This window comes from Motacilla alba, chromosome 3 (genome assembly GCF_015832195.1).
Source record: "Motacilla alba alba isolate MOTALB_02 chromosome 3, Motacilla_alba_V1.0_pri, whole genome shotgun sequence".
NCBI classification, from domain to species: Eukaryota; Metazoa; Chordata; class Aves; order Passeriformes; family Motacillidae; genus Motacilla; species Motacilla alba.
This window is the reverse complement of record NC_052018.1, coordinates 107,487,373-107,509,402: the sequence shown is the minus strand read 5'-3', so window position 1 is coordinate 107,509,402 and position 22,030 is coordinate 107,487,373. Positions and strand designations below refer to the sequence as shown.

Genomic DNA, 22,030 nt, shown 5'->3' with positions numbered 1-22,030 from the left:
ACATAAAAGTGATGAAGTCCTGCCTTCAGAGACTACTATTTAGCCACACATAAAAAAGCAGTGACCTGTGTTTCTTGTGAAGAAAAGATGATAGCAATTAATGTTTTTTCTACAAAGCTTCCCTTCTAAAACATTTTCTGCTGAATTACAGAAAAAGGTGTGAGTGGAATATTACAGAACAAAAAAAAAACAAAGTGGATTTAAATTAACAACAAATAGTCATGATAAATTAAGACTCACTATCATGATAAAAGTCTAATAAAAGAAGATTTTTTAAAAACTTTTCTCACCCTCCACTCCTGAAGAAATTAAATAGCATTGACAGTTCAGACACTTGCTCGAGAAAGCAACCTGGATGATTAATCTGTTTAGTTCTCTGACTGACATTTACACAGCTAATTGTGTAGTGATGATGCTTCTTTAATAGGTCTGAATATTAATGGAAGATTTGGTTAAAGCTGGAACTTGTTTGTTTAAGAATATCACTGGAGAAATAAGAATGCTTCATCAACTTCAGAGTTTCATCACAGGTTTTATGACATATCATGGAACTTTAGTGCATTTATGACTTGTAAAAAAACTTGCTCAGATGTTTGACATTCTGTGCTTCAAGGAATCCTGATTGGCAGTTGATTAGCCTTTTGCTCAAGTCATTATCTTCTTTAGTGAAATTAGTTGGCTAGAAAATTGCATTGTAATTCATCAAGGGGAAAGGAGCATTTCAAAAGCTCTTGAAAGTATGATCCTTTTTATTTAGTATACAATATGAATTATTTTCCTAGCAAGCTCTTCTAGAATGTCCTATTCATCATATTATTGCAGCTTGTATTGAGTTATTATCTTGGTCTTCATTTCAGTCTTTTCACTGAAACTGGGTGATACCTGTGTTTGAATTAGCTCATGAGTAATACTGAAGGATGTGTGTACAAGAGTTTGGTTTTGAATCAGAAAGGCACTGAAACAGGTCTTTAGAAATGAACCCAAATGCATGGAAAACTCCTCTCATTATATTTAACACAACGCTAGTAGTCAGATCTTACTCATTCAAAAGGAAAAGTTTTTGCAAAAAACATGTAATAAATACTGCACAAATGTTGAGGTGAAGAAAATGTATCCGCAGAAAGAGCATTAGTTTTGCAGAGTCTGTAATGTTCTGAAAAAACCTAAGACAATAGTTTTGATGAATGTTCCTCATTACCTAAGTGGAAAGGAGGGTGCCTGAAGCATGGCGCTAATGAGGTGGAGCATGGTGGAGGTCACCTGCTGGAAGCACTGGGGAAGTTTTTTCCCTGCCTTGGCTTCAGGGAGCCAACTTGTCTCCTTCTGACACCTTCCAGCTCTCCCAGCTCTCTTTCTGTGAGAGCTCCTGGTCAGAACATGACATGAAACAGCAACAAGAGGACAGGAACTGCATTCCTCTGAAGGAGTGGGTTCCTACCCAGTCCCCTCCAGCCACCTCAAATGCCACATGCAGAGACTGACCAGCTCTGGTGTCTGGGGACTGTCATGCCCTGCGTGAGGGGCTGGACTGCAGATTTCTTATCACTAATCTCTCTGATGGCTGGGCACCATATTTCAGATTCATTCCCTTCTTTGCACTTGGGTTGTTGTATGTAACAGGTTCTGTGTGGTGTTGTTTCATGCAGCGTAGATAATTCTCTTTTTTCTTTTGTATTAGCAGTTTTTCAGTCTCCTTCCATGGCTTAAGTTCACCTTAGGCATAAAGAGATAATTTTTGACAATACTGAGTGTCACCAGCTTCATTAATTTCAGTTTTTTGTACAATTAACAAGGTTTTTTGATAGGGTTTTACTGCAAGCTTGCTTGGTTTTACATGCTTTGAAGCAGCATCTTGATATTAGAATTTTTAGTTGAATTACATATATATTTGAGTGAAGTACAGCCACACGTGTACCTTGTAAAATTAGCTACTATGCAGTGACTATCCAGTGGAATTTAATTCCCAGCTTGCTGATAATCTCTTCCTACACAGAAAGACAGAAAACATTTTTATCATTACATTTAGCATTCCTCCTGTGAGAGTCTGTAAGAAAACACGTCAGATGAAATAAGAGCATTCTTTGTATGTGTTTTAATAGCAATTAACTCGCTGGACATCCTCTAAGTCCTTAATTAAAATGATGGGTTTGTATGTAGCTTTGTTCCAGTATTGACAGACTCGTCTGCCCAAGACCATTTAATGAATCACCTCACCATTGAAAATAATAATGGGCATCTCCCATAAACTAAAGCATCACCAAACTTCTCTGTCTGTCTTCTCTGTGCTGGAACAGGCTTATTTGTCATGCCATTCCATTTCCACTGCACACTTATTATTGCCACTGTATGCTACTGTTGTCTCCTATCTAATAGATGAGTAGCAAAAATAATTTGTGCAGAACCAAGTCCATTTAAATTGTATTTACTGTAAATGATCTGATAAATGAGTTGCAGAAAGTTGCTTTCCTGCTTTGAAATTGCGAGTTTTGCACATTTTGTGTTGCACGTTTAGTATCTTTCCTCCTTTAATTATTGTTGCGGTAATAGAGCAGGTGGGTTTTTTTCCTAATGTAAAATCTTAAATTCCTGGAGTAATAAAGCATACCTATATTACACTCTGTACAAAATATTTGTCAGAAGGAGTAATTAAAATTAATTAGTGCTTCTGGCCAACGTGTAATTGTGCCCTAAAGGTATTGAGCATTGGACTGGAAGATGTTTTTAAGAGTTTCCAACAAAGTAAACAAAACAAATTTCTTTAAAAGCAAGGCTGCTTTGAGAGTAGACCCATAATATTGCAGCTTGCCTCTCACACTTATTGATCACTTCTTGTCTTCCCAAGAGGAACTCTGTAGTCTCTCCAGGAAGCATTATCAGCTCCAAGCTGTTCCTCTTGGCCATCGTGCTCTGACCACACGATAAATTATTACTCCTCATGCATAAAATATAGGCTGGAGGGATTGGTCATGTGTGCTCCTCCCATCCCCAGATGTTACATTACTATCTGCTTACCCAGAATAATGTCACAACCTCTCATTATTTACAGGAGTCAGAGCAGCAGCCGGTGTAATGATGATGGTGTTTGGCATATCTATGGTTCTTCCATCTGAGGAATGTAAAGTGCTTTACAAACACTAGTTAAACAAGTGCTATCTTTCCATCATTACTATTAAGTGGCCCTACTGGAATAATCAGCCTGCTATTAACTGAAGTTTCTCTCTTCTCCAGTTATATTTAGCATGGTGAAATAATTGACATACTTACTGTATGCTCTTATTTCCTTACTTCCCCTGTTCCTTTTACTTTGTACCTTACTCCTTTAGGACTAGTTTTGGAGGCAGGAGCTTGATTTTTAAAGAATGTTTGTTCTCTAACTGTGAAACTGAAAAAAAAATCATTTCATAGGAAGGTTGTTTTATAACTTGTTTAAGAAATTGTGAGAGGTCAGGCTCTCTAAGGCCCTGTCTCAATGTGTGCTGCAGAGTAGCTGGAGAATATGCTGCTTTCTTGAATCTTTGTAGAGTTGCCAGAACACCTTTTAGACAGAGGAAAAAATAGAATCTTATTGTTTGGCAGCAGTGATGGGCTGCCCTGTATGGTTCTAAAGCTTCTTGGCAAAATTGTATAACTGTTCTGTCTAGGAAGAATATAAAAGTTGCAGACAGCTTTTATCTAACCTGATAGGGTGCAGTAAAATGTGGTACTCACAGCTCAGGAGGTGCTATCTCTCCAAATGCTGCCAAAATATATTGGTGTGCCACAATACAGGGCTGCTTTATTAAACTCCCTAAATGAGAAAGTGGGATGGGATTTACACATTTCCTGTCTCACTAGCCAGAAGTACCTCTGTTCCCTTTCTTTGGGAAAACCATATACTTGTAGGATATTCACTTTACGATTGGAGACCTCATACCACTCATTTGCTTGAAAAGTGTGATGGAGGAAAACCAAGAGAAAAGGCTTTGCTCTGTGGCTGTGCTGGTTGTTGTGGATGGCCATTTTGTAAACTCTGGTGTTGCTAAGTCAAGAAGTCATACAGAGGGCAAGGGATATCGTACAGATACAAGATGTGCTTTTCTCCAAGCAGAAAAACAATGCTGGTCCTTTCACGGCATATTTTCAATTCCTTTCCCTGCCACGTGTCAGAGTAACACCGTTTGAAAAGGCAGGGGAACATAGGACATCTTCTAGATTGTAGCTTTAAGTCACCAATACTTGTCCTGGAATAATTTCCAAAATCTGTCCTTCCAGTTTCTGCCATGTTTCTGAATCTTCTGAGCTAGATGAAGTATTTGAACACAAATAACTTTGTATTATGTTCTCGTTCTTTAATGTGATCATTGTGCTTGACAAAAGATAGATATTGTGTAGCAAAAAAAAAGTACAAGCGTAAATTTATGCTTAAAATTTGTAGTGTTTCTTCTTCTGGTACAATTGACGAGAAGCATTACAGAAGGTCTGAGGCATAAGGAAAAGAAATCAAATTTCATGTTTTCTAATCTTACACACACTAAATTCCTTTTACAATGATTTTTAAGCTGTACTGTGTTAGGTCAGGTCTGTTACTTGCCTCTTCTGGGGAATGTCTGCATATGCTCCTGAATGTAATAACATCTCTTCTTTTTCTAATTTTTTTTTTGGTAGCTTTTCTTTTCAGTAGTATAGAAGAATTACATTTAAGCTCTTGGGAACTGTTAATGGTTTTGATTCAGTAAAGCAGTTTTTGTATGAATAGATAATATTTATCATTTGCTTAATAACTGTCAATTTATGTGCTAATGTTGAATAATCAGAAGTAAGGTAGAGAAAACACATTTAGTTATTTAACAATGCCATTTGACTGTTTGTAGGGTTTTAAGAAGGGCTATATAATTGTACATGTGAGAGAGACGTTGGCAGCACAGGTATTTAGAAAGAATTTGTTTGCTTGTTGAAAAAAGGATGTGTTTGACAAAAGCTTAATTGTTGTTTTCCCATACCTGTGCCGGGGGACAGGAGCACTGCAGTTGGTGTGCTGCTTTGTGCATCCACCCAAATGTCTCTGCATCCAGTGGAGAATGCTCCCAGAGTCCTCACTTATGAAGAAACCTTTCTGAGACCCACATGCACGTTCTGTGGTGCCACATGTGTATTGCATCCAATTTATTTTTTTTAAAGAAATGCCTTGTTTTGTACAGTGTAAATCCATTTCTGCTTCACTTTGTAGCAGTTTTTGTTTTGATGTTTGGTGAAGCATTATCTGGCCTAGTGTAAGTAAATGGAGCATGAGAATTGGGGAAAAAGTACAACAGTCGCACCTACTGCAGCAGGAATGGGAGCAGAGCCATGAATACCTAATTGACTGTAGTGATTGCTATGCCCATACACACATTATTTTTGTGCGTGTTTTAGCAGGGCTTGGGTTTTAATTCTTTCACAAAGCTCAAGACCAGAACATGTTTAGAAAAGGCCATTAAAGAGAGCAATGACAACAAAGCGGGAAGCTTTGCTCTCTGTTAGGTAATCTTGTGTATTGCAAGAAATCGTTCTCCTTACTGTCCATTGCACTGTGGGAATGATTTATTTTGTCCTTGAGATTAATTTAAGAATTCATCCATGGAAATGAGAATAGTGACACTGGCTACTGGGTCTTCTGGCTCATCCTAGCATTGACACACTCCAAAAAGCTTTACACACGAATCTCTGTGCTTCTCCCTTCCTCCTGCCTCAGTCCCTCTGATATTTGAAGGCATTGAACCCTGGGTTATATATATATTTAATGTTACTATTAAAGCACTTCTCCATCATTTTAAGTTTAAGCATAGCTTGGAGCCAATAAGTAGAAAGAGGTTTAAGAGGAAGGAAGGGGCTCTTTTGGAGCTGTTCTGCAATGATTTCTTGGATTGTTCACAGAGTTCTGGAGAAAGATGTGGCCAAAGTCTTATAGACGAAGAGGCTGGTTGGACTCCTGAATCACAAAGACCTTTTATGATAAACAGATGGTGCCAAATTTTGGACTAAATCCGTTGTGGAATTACCAAGGGACGTCGTCTTTTAGGGAAATGGTGTTTAAATGTGTCCCTGTATTTGACAGGGACAAAGTATACCTCCTGATTTGCTGGAATTAGAACTTAATTCGGCCAGGTTTCTCTGAGAAGCCCTAACCAACTGCGTTCTCCCTTAAAACCTGCAGGTTAATGAATAATAGAAGAGAAATATTGGGCATGGCTATCTAAACTTTTTTTCTCATCGCTTTTTCTGGGGTAGCTATTTAAAATATCAAGGGAACATCAGTAATTTCGCAATGATTAACTCTGACTCTAAAAAAAGTGCAAATGCCGTCTCATAGAGCTATTTTGTTGCTTTCAAGTAGGTAGACTTGCAACACTAACTCATATTTGATAGGGAATCTGCTGAAGATGAGAAAAAGTTCAGATGGAATGATGGTCAATATTCTACCAATAAATGCTAGAGGTGGAAGTTCAAGCCCTGATGCTCACTGAGTCACCCTCTCTGTTGTGTCCATGATCTTTCCTGTATTTCATAAGTGTCCTGACCACAGGTGCACAGACTTCTCTTACTCATTCACAGATAGGCAGATTGCTGTAGTGTGGCCTGGGACTCCTTGAAGTCCGAGACAGTTTTGTCAGGGATTTCTTGTCCAACTGGAAAGGGAAATAGTGATAGTGTCAATTTGTGCTTTGGTTGTGCCCCATGCTATATAAGCAGTCTGCAGATTTTGAAACACACTTACTCTGGTTTCCTTGTGCTGTCTGTTACCTGCTATTAATTCCCAACGCCTTATTTAATCTAAGGGTTATTTGCAGATGTGTTTGATAGAGAGTTGCAAGTTTCAAAACAAGTAGATTTCTAAAACATTTCTAAAAACTGACACCCAGAGAGAAGTTAAAGCCTCTGTTAAGCTGGGGAAATCCAGGGAGACTCTACCATTAGATATTTTGTTGGGATCACGTGGCTGGTGTATTTCAGATTACCTATAGCACATGTGACTTTTACCTGGCCAGCAACTCACAAAAGTCCAGGTTGGAGATGTGGAAGAGCTGAGTGTGAAGTGAGTGAAGGGGAGACGGGAGATCTGGGGCTTCCTGGAGCTACAGGGAGGGTTTGAACAGTGCTGGAAATACCATCCATCATTTTACCCTCAGTTTCCCTTGCTGTGTTTTCCTGTTTGTTGTCCATTTCCATTACAAAGTACATGAAGTTCTCTGATAAAAGAGCTGTTCAAAACAAATGTTGTAATATCTGTATGTGTGCTGACATGCATGTAAGGCATTGAGAAGGAATGATATATTGGTACTCAATTTTAAAAAATATTATTTATTTTAAAAATTATGAAAAAAGCGTAGTTCAACAAAGAAAACCATCTTTCAGAAAGTCAGGAACATCACTCTTTACAACATTACTCTATTCCACTGAATTTTGTATAGTAATACTTTAAAAAATGTTTTAAAAAGTCTTTATTTGGGATGTCTATGTAAGGTATTTCAATGGGCAAATAGGTTTGTTCAGGCAAAGCAATACTTAAACTCCAGGCCTTTGCATGTCAGCGTGAACTAATTAAAATCATATTGTGCAATAGGTCAAGAGATCAGGAAGTTGGCCTTCTAATTAGAAGAGATAGTTATAACTAAAACCTTGTTGTTGAAAAGGAAGAACAAAATTAAGAAGAAGATCTGGATGTGAGAAAAATAAATCAGAACCCTGGGCCTCTGCTGAAGGCTGTGTTAAAAGTCATCTTTTTCTCTTTTGGCTCTCCCTGTGTTTCACAGAGAGAGTCTTGAGGCTTCAGATGGTCCCTCATTAAGGCTCTCTGGGCTCATCCCTGTGCCGGCAGCGCCTGCCCATGTTGTGCATACCTCAGTCCTCAGATAACAAATAATAGCCTGGCCTCCCCAAACAGAGTCTGACTGGAGAATTCAGATCTGGTTTGTATTTGCTGTCAGCTTAGACCTTTCATCCTCCTTAATACTTTAGCTGCACCTATTTTTTTGTGGTTCTTGCTATCCCCACAAATGGGCACCTTGCCAAACTGGATAGGTGTTGTCTCGGGACTGTTTTTGCACAAGCCTTTTGAGCCAGTTTTCATTCTTTATTGTTTAGCTTTCACTCTTCCATCTTAATAATTGAAAAGCATTTACTTTCAATAACATGTAGGTGTTGGGTGTTGTTTTACCCTGGAGCATAAACATAATTAGTAAAAATAATAACAATAAACAGATTTTAGATGGTGGAACAGCTCTTCAACTTTTTCTGTAGTTTTTCATCACTTCAGAAGGATGGAAGGCCGATCTAGTTCAACCATGCATTTGTTTTGTAAAGGGAACCTGAGCAGGTGGTGGGACTGCATACCCTTAAGGCTCCAATCCAGCCTAATTTATTCTCTGACTCTGTAAAAGCATATATGTTGAAAATAAAGCCCGTTAATAATATTAAATCTTGTAAATCTAGGATATGCATTTATCAGAGTGAAAGCCACCATCTTTCCATAGGATCGTGACCAGCTTGTCTTTACAGTGTGATGCTGGTAATACTGGAATACCAGGGGATATTTATGCCGTGGGACTGTAAGTTAACCATCGGTCTTCTGGAGACCGTCTTGTAAAATGTTTCCTCAGCATATTCACACATGTTGCTTTTGGTTTGACCTTAGATGTGTATTTCACAAGGACTTTGCTGTGTAAAATGTTTTGTATAATATTGTGAAGGCGAGGAAGGATTCCTTTTCTCCATCTTCCTACCAGAAGCAGCTAGAACCATAGGATTAGGTTATTTGTGTAAGTCTTCTTGATGCTCTGAAAGAGTTTGTCTGTCCTGCCCTCAGTCTCGTTGGCTCCCAACGCTTCATCCTTAACATCGCCACTGCGAGCAGAACGTATTAGTCATTGTAAGACAGGGCTTGTTTATGCCTGTACCCTAGGGTGGCTGCTGAATGTTTTTGTTCTGCCATTGCTCAGTTGTTTGTTAGTGCCTGTTTACAACTAAAACCTTAAGGGAGGAATATCCTGTTGTGCTGACTTCTGTGTGTGGCTGATACAGAGCTAGAGTTTGATGTGAGCTGTTACTTTGATCTTTTGAACTTTGATTCATACAGGTTGACAGGCTCAGTACCAAACTGCTGCTTTGAAAATATAAAGATTTGTTTTATTGGAGTGAGGATGGGGCTTTCCCCCTTGATTTGCATCTACACTAACTGAGATGTGGCTAAAAATTCTGAAAAATTCAAGTAAATTTCAACTCTAACACATACAAGGTGGATGCACCTTGCTTTTTATAATTAGGGCTCAGCATGTGCTTTTGAAGGAAATTCCCACGTCCTGTGGCTAAAAACTATGATATTTAACATTATCATGGACCTTGGAGCACATGAACTATGTTTCCTTCTGGTGAAAGTAGACTGATGCATTCCACTGGAAAACTGGCATTCAGCCCTAGAACCAGTCAAGATCTAGCTCAGAGTAAAAATAAAGCCCCCAAACGAACAAAAACCCTTTGCACCATCAAAAACCACCTGAACTGTGTATAGTATTTATACAACAGGTTCTCACCACCAGCTGTTTAGCTCCACAGGTGTGTTCTTATAGGTCCTCTGTATTTGCTAATGAAAATGTACCCAAGTGGTAAATTTTAATAGAAAAGTGCAGATAATATCCCCTGTGTATAGATGGCTGTTTATAATGCCTTGCCCAATTCACCATAGTCTCTTCTCATAATCCAGCTCATGACTTGCTCTTTGCAAGCCTTTGACTTCTGTGGAAGTAAGTAGGTGAAGCTGTTTTTAAAAGTATGTTTTCTGGGAGTGGGTGGATTAATATTAAGAATAATGTTGAACTTTATTCTGCATTTGACAGCACTGACTAACTATTAAGTATTTTTTTTTTTATTTTTCTAAAAATGGGTAAAGATTTTGTCCTACAAATGTTTCTAGTAAGGAGGCCAAACTTGAAGAGGAATTTATTCCCAGGGTTCATCACTGATACCATCTTTGGAGCTTTGGTACCTTCAGCCAGCGTTGCCTGCCCTCTCACTTTGTCATGTTGGAGTGGTTGCTCCTTTCTAATGATTTCAGGCTGCAGTTTAGATATGAACTACCTATGGTTTAATGCCTCTGATGTAAACATTACAATGTAACTTTTCAGAGAGAGATTAACCCTTTGTGATTTTAATTTCTCTGCAAGCTTTTTAAACTGGCACCATATTTTTTTTTTTTTGTACAATTCATCAAATAGATCTCATTCCCTCTCCTCCCTTTAATGGAAGCTGGAAAATAAAATCTGGAGGCATAAGTATAATACCAAATATCGCAGCATATATATTGTTCAGTCTTTCTACTAATGATTATATGTATTTTCTTTTAAAACTGTATTTTTGCATATTGGAAATATGCACACTTGAACGTGTTTACTACAGCTTTTATGGGCTAATGTTGAGCTGCTTTTTCATTTTAAAGCCATGTCTCAGTGCTCTTGTATTATTTTGTTAATATTGCTCAAACTGCAAAGCACTTGAGATGCTTTGGCCAAAGCGTTGTTCAGAATTACCTCTTTAAAAAAATCAGTTAATATTGATCCACATCCGTAGAATGTTGCTATGGAATTGATGCTGTTTACTCGTTAATCACTGCAGACTGCAGCTCACAGTGTTGGCAATGTGACTTGTTTGTTACATGTGACGATCGCTTTGTAAATGTCAATAAAATCAAGACAAAAAACTCTAGTGCAACTGGAGCTAGCAACTCAGTATTTTCCTCATTATTTTTGGCAGCAAAGTAGTCTTACAGAACAGTATGCAATAAAACACCAGCCAACTGAGTCCCACACTGTGGCTATAATTACATATTTTTGTTTGCTAATCAGTAGAATTTTTCTGTGTACACTATTATACTTTAATGGTTCTGTTGCAACACCAAATTTACTACAATGTTCTCTTGAAGAAAATGGCACATAATGATTTTGTATTTACTACAAGAAGATATTAAACTAAATAATACATAATGATGCTGCACAGATTAACCAGCTCTTTAGTTCTTCTGTTCCTTATCTATGCTTTAATGGTGTTTTAGGACAAACATAAAGTTATTTGGGAGGGAATTACCAGAATTACCGAACTGGTAAATATAGCCATCTGTGTGGGATGTCTTGTTTCTTACTTGAGAACTATTAGATTGTAAATTTAAGCCGTGCTTAGTACTTTAATTTCCCTTCCCACAACTCATGGAGCATGAAGAGGGTTGCAGCCAGCTCAGATAAGTAATAAGTTCATTAATTACAGGTTTACCTTTTTTGTAGGTTAAAAAAGCTTGTGTGGGACTTGATTAAACAAGCTGTTGTGGTGTGGCCCTGTGGAGGACTGGGCAGGAAACAGCTCAGAGAAGCTCCCCATGCAACTTTTGGAATCAGTCTTGCATTTTACTCTAAAGGTTGCTTGCTGTTATCAGGCTTTGTGTCCTTTTTGGCTTTTTTATATATTTCTGTCCCAAGTGATTGCACTGCAAATAACTCCCAGGTACAGCGGGCGATGTGGAAGGCGTGTTATCTCAAGCTTCACCATTATCTTGTTTTTATTTCTGTCATTAAATAAATAAATAAGCACTCAAGGGTTTTTATTCCTTTTCTTTTTATTCATGATTATGCTGTCACTAATTTCCACTTGATAATTCTTAATATAATTCTTACAATCTTAAGTTAGTCTAAGGCTTTTCCATTTACCTTGGAAAAGGAACTTTGCTGTCAGACACAATCTGTCTAGCAGTGGAAAAGGAAGGTCTGGTCCGACGATGGCAGCTTGCTCCTGTACTGCAGCTACAGTTAATTATGTGTGAAGGTTGTGGTTTTTTTATAGATTGAGATATAGATCTAATATTTTTCTGTAGATTTGTCAGTTTCTGCAATGCAATCTGACGTATTAATGTGAAGAAATAGTTTCTCTTCTGCATTTGATTTGTAGTGTAAGTCTGTATCAGAATATGATACTGGTTTTAGAGGGGAAGTTGTATTTAGCTTATGGGATATTTTTGCATGTGGCTGAACAAGTTGATATTTCAGCATTGCTAAACGTTGATTGCGTGCTAGATCTTGTAAGTTATCTTTTGGCAAGATCTAGTAAGTTATTTTTTTCTTGATTGTGTTGCACATAGGATTTGTCACAGGCTCTCAACAAAAGGAAAGAATATTTGGGAATATTTGTTTTTATGGGTAATTACTTCTCAGGCTTGTGTTGAAACACTGTCTGAAAGAACCTTGTTCATACATCATTTTCTGGTTAATCTAGTGTTTACCTTTTTCTTCCCTTGTATTTATTCCATTGGAATACATTGTAATGCTTTCAATTGGATTTACCTATTGCAGGGCAGTTTTTGTGTATGTAATACCATTAATTAATCTGGTTTGAAACAGCACTCCAAACTGAGAGGCTGTTTCTGTGATTGCAGACTGAGGAGTATCTCAACCAAGTTTTCTCCCTTCAGTGGTTCACAATAAAAGTAAATTAGCACAAGTGAAAATGGTCCAGGAAATAAGAAAAACAGCTGCTCCTCAGTAAATAACTTGGAGTTTTCCTAGAGCCTGTTAAGCCTTGCTGCAAGCCAGAGAGAGTATCTCCTTTGTTGATGCTCAGTCTTACTCCTTTGTACATTCCAGCTGCTGCCCTAATTCAGAGTTCCTGCAATCCCCATGGTTTTTTTAAGTCCTTTTGAAGTATGCCCAGCACTGAATGTCCTTTCCTGCTGTAACTGACCTTTCCTCTGGTACTTTCTTCACCCTCTGTCTCGCAGTTGGTGCATCATGGAAACCTCCAGGAAGATGATGTGCTGCTGCATGGTCAAACTAAACCTTGGTGGGTTAGAGGGGAAGGGAAGAGATGGCTCTTAAAAACAAACAATCAAATTGCTTATAAAAATTTTTGGGGATGTAATATTTGAAGCTGTAAATCATGAAAGCTTTTTCTTGGCAGATCTGCCAACCTGTCTTTTGAAAGATTTTTTCAGAAGTGGAGCTACTCCCCTTGCACAATGTCCCTCCTTTGTCTGGCTCTGGCTCAGTGTCTTCTCCCAGGCTTTCTCAGAAAGTTTAATGTATTCTTTCATTCCAGCAGTGATGTAGTGTTCTGGTGCTTGGTACACCCTATGGCTAAAGAGAAAAATCACCTTCTCCTGTGTCTGGATTAGTTATATTTAATTAGAAGTCATATTTCCTTATGGAAGCCCTCAGGCTAGAAATCCACAAAAACCTATGTGAGAATGGCCTCCTTCTATGTTCTCTGTCGAGAAGGGCTTGTATCACCTCCCCTTGCATTTTTGTGGGGAAAGAGTGGTTAACATTATACTTTTTTGTTTTTTTAATTTTCACTATACCTTTAAAATTCTCTGGAATGACATGCCAAAAGCCTTTTGGGCTGTGAGGATGCATCACTGTTATAACTCTTCCTTTTACACAGTCATTTTATAATTATTACTTGATAGCCTGCTCCGTCTAAATCCTTGACCTGTGCCTGTCAACTGCTGGCTGATTGTAGTGAATAAATTTGTATAATCACTGCACGATGAATGCTTAATAACTGTACTCCAAATATGCAAATATCTATTCTGGCTTAATACAATTCATCTGCTTTGACCGGCCCGTGCACTTAGTATTTTTGAAACGTTTATAAGAAATGGAGCACACCATTGCAGTCTCCTATCTTGTGCTGAGCTCTAAAATGCTGAACTGTACTGAGAAAAAAAAAGGTTTAATTCAAACAATCCAAAGAAAAATAGACATCAGACAACAGAGAAGAAGCACTCGTCTGTATGTGTTGTAAATGAGGGGGAAAAAAACCCCTAAAATAAAAACTTCTTTAAGGATTATAGAAAGTTTTTCTGTTATCTTTCTGTTTTCTAGGTTAGCAATATGCCTTTTCTCAGAATAACCTGTGGCATTAATTCCCTTGTCTGCATTAGGAGAAGACTACATAAAATTGGAAGATACAAATTCAAAAGCCTATTTGAGTCTGAGACACTTAGAAAATGCTTGAAAAAAAACCCCAGCCCAAAACAAAAAAAAAAAACCCCAAACCAATCCAAAAAAATGCCAAAACCACACAAGATAAAAAGCAAGGCCATAGTCATACAGAAAATACATCTTTCTCATGTTTGTGATTTTCTAGTGCTGTGGATGTCCTAGTGATTTATTTCTCTGATCTTGTCTTCTTCTTTAAGCATTTTCTTTGGCCATCAAGTGACATAGGTTGCTGAGACAGCTGGACAGCGAATCACAGCGGTTTGTCCATTTCTGTGTTCTTTATTGCAACATCAGAACATCAGTAAACAGCTTTTTAAAAATAAAATCTGCTTTTCATTGCCCTATAAGACATGCTTTTTGTCTTATTAGCAGATTCTTGTTCCTTTAGCCTTTCTCTGAGTTAATATGTCTGAACTGTGCAGGAGGCAAAAGAGAATGCACCAGGCAGAGCTTGGTATGACAGTAGTGCCTCATGTCTTCAATAGCCATCATGGCAAAGAGGGTTTCAGAAACATTTTGAAAGCAATAATATGGATATGTACTAAAAAATGACAGTCCTGTAATAATAGCACAGTAACATGAGTAAAAATCCAGGACAAAGTAGGCGTCTCAGCAATGAAATGGAGATAAACCTTTGTTGTCTTTCCAATCTGTGCAGTATCCAGCTGGAAACAAAGTCCTGTGGCTGCCCAGGCGGCTGAGGAAAGGATTTCAGAGTGGCCAGACCCATTTCTTCAGGGCAAAACCACCTAAAACAACTTGCACCTTCTTAATAGTTGTTTTGGGAAGCTGGAGGAGCAAGGTGGGAGGAGTGTGAGCTGAGCTTGGTTTAGTGGCACAGAGTAGCCTGAATTTCTCCAGACTTATCACTTCCCTCCTCAGTAAACAACAACAAGCAGTTTTTGTGCTCGCTGTATGTAGGGCTTAGCTGTCTTCTTTCCATCTGGAAAAGAGTGTGGCATGTCAGGTGTCTCAACACTAACACAATTAAAAGGAAGTGAATGGCTCCTTCACACATGCCTTAATGTCAGCAGTTTGGACTGGGTAAAACTGGAAAAGCACTATTGGAGCCTTTCCTACTGTTTTTTCTTGCCAAAAGTGTGACATTCAGACAGGTTTATCAGCCCCGTGTTTCTCTGAGCCCTTATGCTGCTTGAGTGGGCTGACAAAAGTGTGAATCCTATTGACATTACAGCTCTCCTCTACAAAATTGGAGCAGAGCACTCGAAGACACTGAAAGATGATGTCATAAAGTGTGAGATAAAACGAACACTTTCTTCATTGTTTAGTTGTTTATGGAAGGAATTTGCCAATCATCATTGCCAGCATGACAGGACAACTTTGACTTGGCTTTTTGTTTATTTTTAATAGGAGTTTCTGGTATACTGAGATATTTAACTAAAATAAAAAAAATCTGCCAAAATTTGTGAGCTTCCTGTTGGTTTGTGTTTTGTCAAAGTAGGAATAATTGGCTGTGTGCAATAAATGTAGGGCACTTAAATTTTCAGATTTGTGGGCAAGTGAGCTTTATTTTGATTTCTTGTTGATTTCTTTATCCATATGGACTTTTTGCCAGTTTATGGCAAGGACATTGATTATGTTGGATGTTTCAGCTGCTTTTGTTATGCTTGACTGTGAACTGCATCCACATAAGGTCAACCTTCTCTTCAAAAAACCCGTAGGTTTTAAAATTTAATTCCCAGTACTTGTCAGTGTGGCAGGCAATTACTGTTGGTTTGTAATGCTAAATTTATAGGATTTCAGCTAAACAGTACTCAAAAATACAAGTTTCCCATGTCTGACTTTACTATGAGGTTTACACCTGGCATTGTTACGAGTAGTTTTGTTCCTTGCAGTATATGCTGGAATAATGCTTTATTATGTTTTGTTATTACTTTTCATTAAAATTGCTCTGCAGCATGGTTGATTGGAGCTGGGAGGATCCCCATTTGTAATTCTACCTGCTGGAAGGCCCCTTGTGCAGCCTCAGAATGTTGATTCTTAGGAAAAGAATCACTGTGCAGAGAATGTGGATTGACACATTAGGTAATCCGTAGTTTAAGCATCAAGACTTGCAGGTCTCATTTTGATCTTAAATAAGGTGCACGCACTAAGGGTTTTTGAAAGTAAGAATATTTAAGGAACATGAATGTAGATTATGATGAAATGTGAACCTAATTCAGGGACTTAGCCATCTCAGAATAAATGGTTCATCTGTGCTTTTTGTGTTTATGATGGTGAATTTTAAGGATAAAGGTTAAGATCATGCTTTTGAAAGCTGAGATTTTGAACAGGAAATACTGTATAATTGCTAAGTTGTAAAAATTAATTATGTTGGAGGCCTATAAACCAGTGCATTGATTAAAAATCTCCAGTTCATTAAACTTCCCAATGGCAGAGGCCATCTCAGTAATAAAAAATGCTGTTCCTAGCAGTCGACTGGCATCTGTGTCATAATCTTTTTAAGATCCCCACCTTTGTTCGCTAGACCATCACCTGTTGTCTCTTGATGGCAGGGTTTATTTCCTCTTGGTATTGGTCTCAGAGGTACAGTTGCAACTTTGGCAGCAGTTGACTCCAGTGAACTTTTCAGAGGTACTTCGCTGGTTTAGCAGAGTGAGGCTGAGTTTCATTGTGAGTTGGTTCTTGGATTGTTATGAGAAGGTTCAGTGGTGTTTTTTTGGAGAGTAGTGTTTTTTTTTGTCATTTTGTTTGTTTTTGTTTGTTTTCCTTCTGGTTGCCACGTGCATCCTTTCCATGGGTTTTTTTGGAAGGTCCATAAGAAGGAGGATGTGTGTAGCAGAGATCCTACAGTGCCCAAAGCAGTTTCCTCTTCTGTCCCCAGCCCTGCATCGAAGGCAATGACATCATCCTGGTTTTATGCACTCGTGGCATTTGCCATGTGGAAGAGCAGTACCAATTCAGAGACATACCAAGCACAGGTGATTTTCTTAAATAAGCAAACCTCATGAATTTCCTACTGGAAACAAGAAATGAAAAATCTGGAAAAGCACCAGAGCACAGGAATTACTATGGAAAAAAAGGCTATCTAGATTCTTGAAATGTAACACAATAAATCTGCATATGTTGTTTACATCATAGCTTCACTTTATTCAGCCTTGCACACAAGGTCACAAAAGAAATTTGGGGCTTATTATTCCTGGAGGAGTTTGTATTTTTTGCTGTGGTGTTAGATTACCTTACCCTTTTTATTACCATCTGCACTGCAAGGCTAGTTTTGCTGAGGTTATTTTTTTTTCAGCAGCATCCCATGATACCCTTAATTCTGTGTTTCCTGTGCTTTTGCTTCATTTGCAATTTTAAGAAATTTTCTCTAAGAAATAGATTTGTTCTATATTGTATAGCAGAAAATTGGCTAGTATTTTTACTGTATAACTTTAACCCTTTAATTCTGGAGGACAAATGCAATTGTTTTACAATAAATTAAGAAAGGATTTCACCTGTTAGCATCCTTCAGTGTATAGGGAGAAAGATGGTGTCAAAGATTACGTATTTTTGTTTAACATGAGGTTATTAATATTCTGTCCTTTTGCATAGGATTTTTATTTTTATGCCTGACTTTGTTTGTGTGTTTTATGCAATTATTTTCAGATCACTTCTTTGTGCAACCAATGCCATTGACTATTTCCAAAGCAGTAGCTTTGGAAATAGTTTTTCTTCATTAGTGGCTTCTTGTGAATTTTTGGGAGAACAAAGTGCTGTCCCTAGTGGCTCCTGAAACTTATGGAAGCATGCAATGAAATAGCTATTATTTTTCATCAAAAAAAATAAAATAGAGTACTACTTTTAATAGCTTTACACAAGCATGAACAACTTGAACTCTAGAGATGAAATGAATCTGAAGTTTCTTCAGTTGTTTTTCAGCCCTCAAGATATTGTTCATGTTTGTCAGTCTTCAAAATTGAGAAGCCCCTTCCGTGTGCTTGTCCACCCAAGCATGGTGAAACAATAAATACAGAAACCCAGTTTTTCTGGGCTCTCCACACATGAAGGCACTGGGTAACAGGATCACTTTTCAAGAGACAGCTCAACCTGCATTAAGTCTTTACAGTCATTCAAAAGCCGTGAAGTGTTGTGTGCTATTTCAGAGAATTGATGGGACCTCAGATTGTGGGGTACCACTTTGTTGGCATGGGAGGCAGAAGGGAAGAGGGTGTTCTTCCACCATCCCGTGGGTGTTTGCTGCCTCACTGGTGGCCCTAGGCAGGACTTAGTGCTCTCACAGATCCTTTGAAGTAGCTTGGTTTATAAGCCTGAAACTCATTTCAAGAAGCAGAGTACCAAGGGGGATAGTTAGCAGCCCTCTCTTCGGTACCTTCAAGTGTTGTCAGTTGATCAGCATGCAGATCAGAGATTGGATTTCTTTCAATTATGACGGACAGTTTTTTCTGTGGGATTTTTCCCATAGACCCTAAATGGTTGGGTCACTTGTGTTTGAAAATGACCCAAAGCATATCTATGTGATTTCCATAAACCTGAACAGGAAAGCAGGCACACTGTGAGGCAGAGTGAGGGCTTTGGAGTGAAATGACTTTTTATTGGTTTAGAAAGCAGTGATGAAGCACAATTCCCTGTCACTGTCATGTGATGCCAAATCAGATTTGACTGGCTTTTTCAGCCAGTTATACAATGAGCAGCTGGATATGGTCTAATGTTTTCCAGATCTGTTTGGAATCATGCAGATGAGCATCTATAAAGCAAACCAAAAATTGGAAATACAGATGACATATGTGAAACCAATATATCAAGGGTTTTTTACTTTCCTATTAATTTGGCAGCATGCCATTATTATGGTGTAAATTTCTTCGTCATTACTACAGAATAACAAAATGTCTTTGACCATAATTTTTCCCTCCTGAGGTTGCTATTATCTGTAATTTCCACTGAGTTTCCCTGTTAATAGTGCTTGTTTCTCTGACGTTACTAGTTGCTACACACCTCCAGAAAACAGAATATCTCATGTAAATATTTTGTACATGCCCGTTCCATGTTTTCCTTTTTTCTTAATTAATATGGCTAAGACATGTTGTAGCAGAGCCTGAAGAACCATATTTAGATTTGTCAATCTACCTTTGCAATTATCTTACTTTGTGCCATGAAGAGTGCTCATATTTGGCAATATATTTCAATATAGTTCTGAAGTGAATATAATATTTGAAACATAGAGTATTTCTGGCATGAGTTATTGAGTTATGAAATAAAAAATGCTGCATAGACCAGAGGTCATCTCTATTCATGTATTTAACAAAGTATGATAGGAAACAGAGGTTATTATGAAAGTTTTGGGTGGTTTGGTTTTTGGGTTTTGATTTTGTTGGTGCTGTTCTCTCCTGTCCCACCCCCCCTTTCATTTTTCCATGTCATCAGTCACTGAAGTATATCAAATGCTAATTTCTGCTTTTCCATCTCAGCCTGTCTGGAGTATTCAATCATCTTCTCTTGTGCCACCTTTATAAGGGAAGTATGCATGCCTACTTGTTCCATTCTGGCAGATGTCTTCCATTTTCCTTGTCATATGTCAGGATTTGTTGTGATAGAATTGATTTTTCTCTGTTAAGAATTCAATTTTTTTCAATTATTCTTTCATCCTTATGGAGCTTCTTTGCTTGTAAAGGTTGGACACAGACGTGTGGAATCAGGAAACTACTGATGGACCATTTTTATCATAGCTGTGTTTGCATTCAGAGCACCCTTCCCAACATGAGAGGGGTTACAGATGGGGAGCTGGGACCTCCTGTGTGATCACAGCTGCTCTGACACATGGAATGCTGATTTTGGGTATCTTAATCCACCACAGGTTTAGAAGTGGCAAACCTGTGCTTCCACTTCCCTGGCAGAGGGGATAGTTTCCTTCTGCAGGTCCCGTTGTTTGGCTGTGCTCTGAGCTGGGCTTATGCTGAAGGGAAGGGAGTTTGAGGAAGAAGAGGTTGGTTTGTGCAGTCGAGAGAGCAGCTGAGCCTCGCACAGGCACTGCTCAGAGGAAAGTCTCAAGCTACGTCAGGGATGGTATAGGTTGGATATTAGGAAAAAAATTTTCATCAAAAGAATAATAAAGTATTGGAATTGTCTTCCCAGGGAGGTGGTAGAATCACCATCTCTGGATGTGTTCAAAACAAGACTGGACACGGCACTTGGTGCTATGGTCTAGTTGAGGTGTCAGGGCATAGGCTGGACTCGATGATCTTAGAGGTCTCTTCCAACCTCATTGTTCTGTGATTCTGTGAAAGTACTGAACTGGTGGGACAGGAAGGACCTCAGGGGTGGAAATGATTCGTCAGCCACCCAGCGAAACCTTGCATGGACTTGAGTCCTTCTCCAGTATTCCTAAGGACTTCTTCCTCTGTAAAGAATCATGGAGAAAGTGCTGGTCCTAAGTATCTGTGCTGTTTTTATGTTGGTGTCTCAGGAAGTGCTAAGGTTGGTAGAGATTGTGGTGGTGCTGCTTATAAAAATATCCTTGGGGTTTCAGCATACTTGTTTACTTATCCTGCTTGGTTTGGAAAAGCATTTAGTAATTAGGTGAAAACAATTAAATTGGATATTATGAGCACAGGATAGATTTCAAACATTTTCTTCCCCTTAACGTTACAAAATATTATTCTTGCAGTAGCATCTTGGAGTCTGTTGAGCAGAGATTTTGGGTAAGTTAAAAACAAAAGTTCAGCTGAGGTAGAATAAGAAGCCTTGGGATCTTGGGACAGAGAACGTGCAAGGTGCTTGCAGCTGGTGGCTTGGCATCCATGGTGTTTTCAATAAACAGTTTTAGAAAATTTAATTGAAAGTGCAGTATCACATGATTCTGTAGTTATCTTTTGCTAATATAAAGTACTACAAAAGACCATTTTGAAAATAAGTGACAGTGTGTCCAGGATGGGCATGGAGTATTGCAAGGAACTGCTTATCCAATTTCACTGTGTCACCTGAACATGAACTCTGGTATGGAACTCCTCAGAAAGGACAATCAGGTTTTTAACACTTAGCAGAAGACAGTTCCATCCATTTGGAGATGTTATCTGCTTCCCCCCCTGGGGCTGCCTGACTTCAGGAAATATTCAACACCTCATAAAACCAGTTATGGCCTTAAGGTGGAGAGGACAGCCGTGGTTTCCAGCATTGTTTCATCTCGGGGTGAGGGAGTTTCCCGGTCTCGATGCATCACAGCGGGCTCTGCGTGGTCGGTGGGAACACCGAGTGCCATGGGTTGCCCAAATGTGAGCCTGCAGGAAGTTGCACAGCTCCTGCTGTGACCAGGTGATGTGAATCTCTTAAAAACCCCATCTCCCCTTGGCTTTCCAAACCTGTTGTGGTTTAACTGCTTCAAACATGCTGCAGGGCACAGCTCTAAGTTTGAACTAGTTAAATCTGAAATAAAATCTGAAATAAATCTTAAACAATGTTCATACAGGTTCTTTCTTTCTTACCTCTGTAAGTATTTGTTTAGCCTTTATACTTGAGCTTATTTCACCTTTTGAGTTGATGTTGTCGTTTATGTGAAGATTATTTCTTCTAGTTGAACTCCACAGCTGCTGCTGAATTAGGGCTTTACTCTAGTGAATATGTTCATGCATACACTACTTCCTTTATTATTTTCTATCCTTTTTCTCAAACTTTTTGCTATAATTACAGTAAATGATTTCTTGGATTGCATGTTGAGAGGGCAGAATTGCTGTGCCAGCAGCCTTGTTTTATTCTTTTGCTGGCTCCTGAGGGTAATAAGATCTATGCACTCTATGAATTTTCTTGCATACTTAGCTGCAATTGCAACCTTAAGTAATTATTTTTTAATTAACTCCAAAATATTGCATGAATAATGCAAAATTTTAAAAAAGGAAAAATTAAAAAAGCTCAGAAGTAGGTTTTTTTTCTATTTCAAAACAATAAGCATTATTTCTTGGAATTTTTATATAAGGCATTAGTAGCACAGTGACATTAAATGACCTGCACAGTTGTAGAAGTATCAGAGGTATGTTGTAAAAGAGAGTTTGGCATTTAGATGGGGATCAAATTCTTCTCAT

General features: G+C 38.4%; 1 protein-coding gene across 7 annotated transcripts in view; it reads left to right on the top strand.

The window, feature by feature from the left end:
* MACROD2 (mono-ADP ribosylhydrolase 2) overlaps nucleotides 1-22,030 on the top strand; it is an 844,207-nt gene that overhangs the window by 238,070 nt on the left and 584,107 nt on the right. The window lies entirely within an intron of this gene.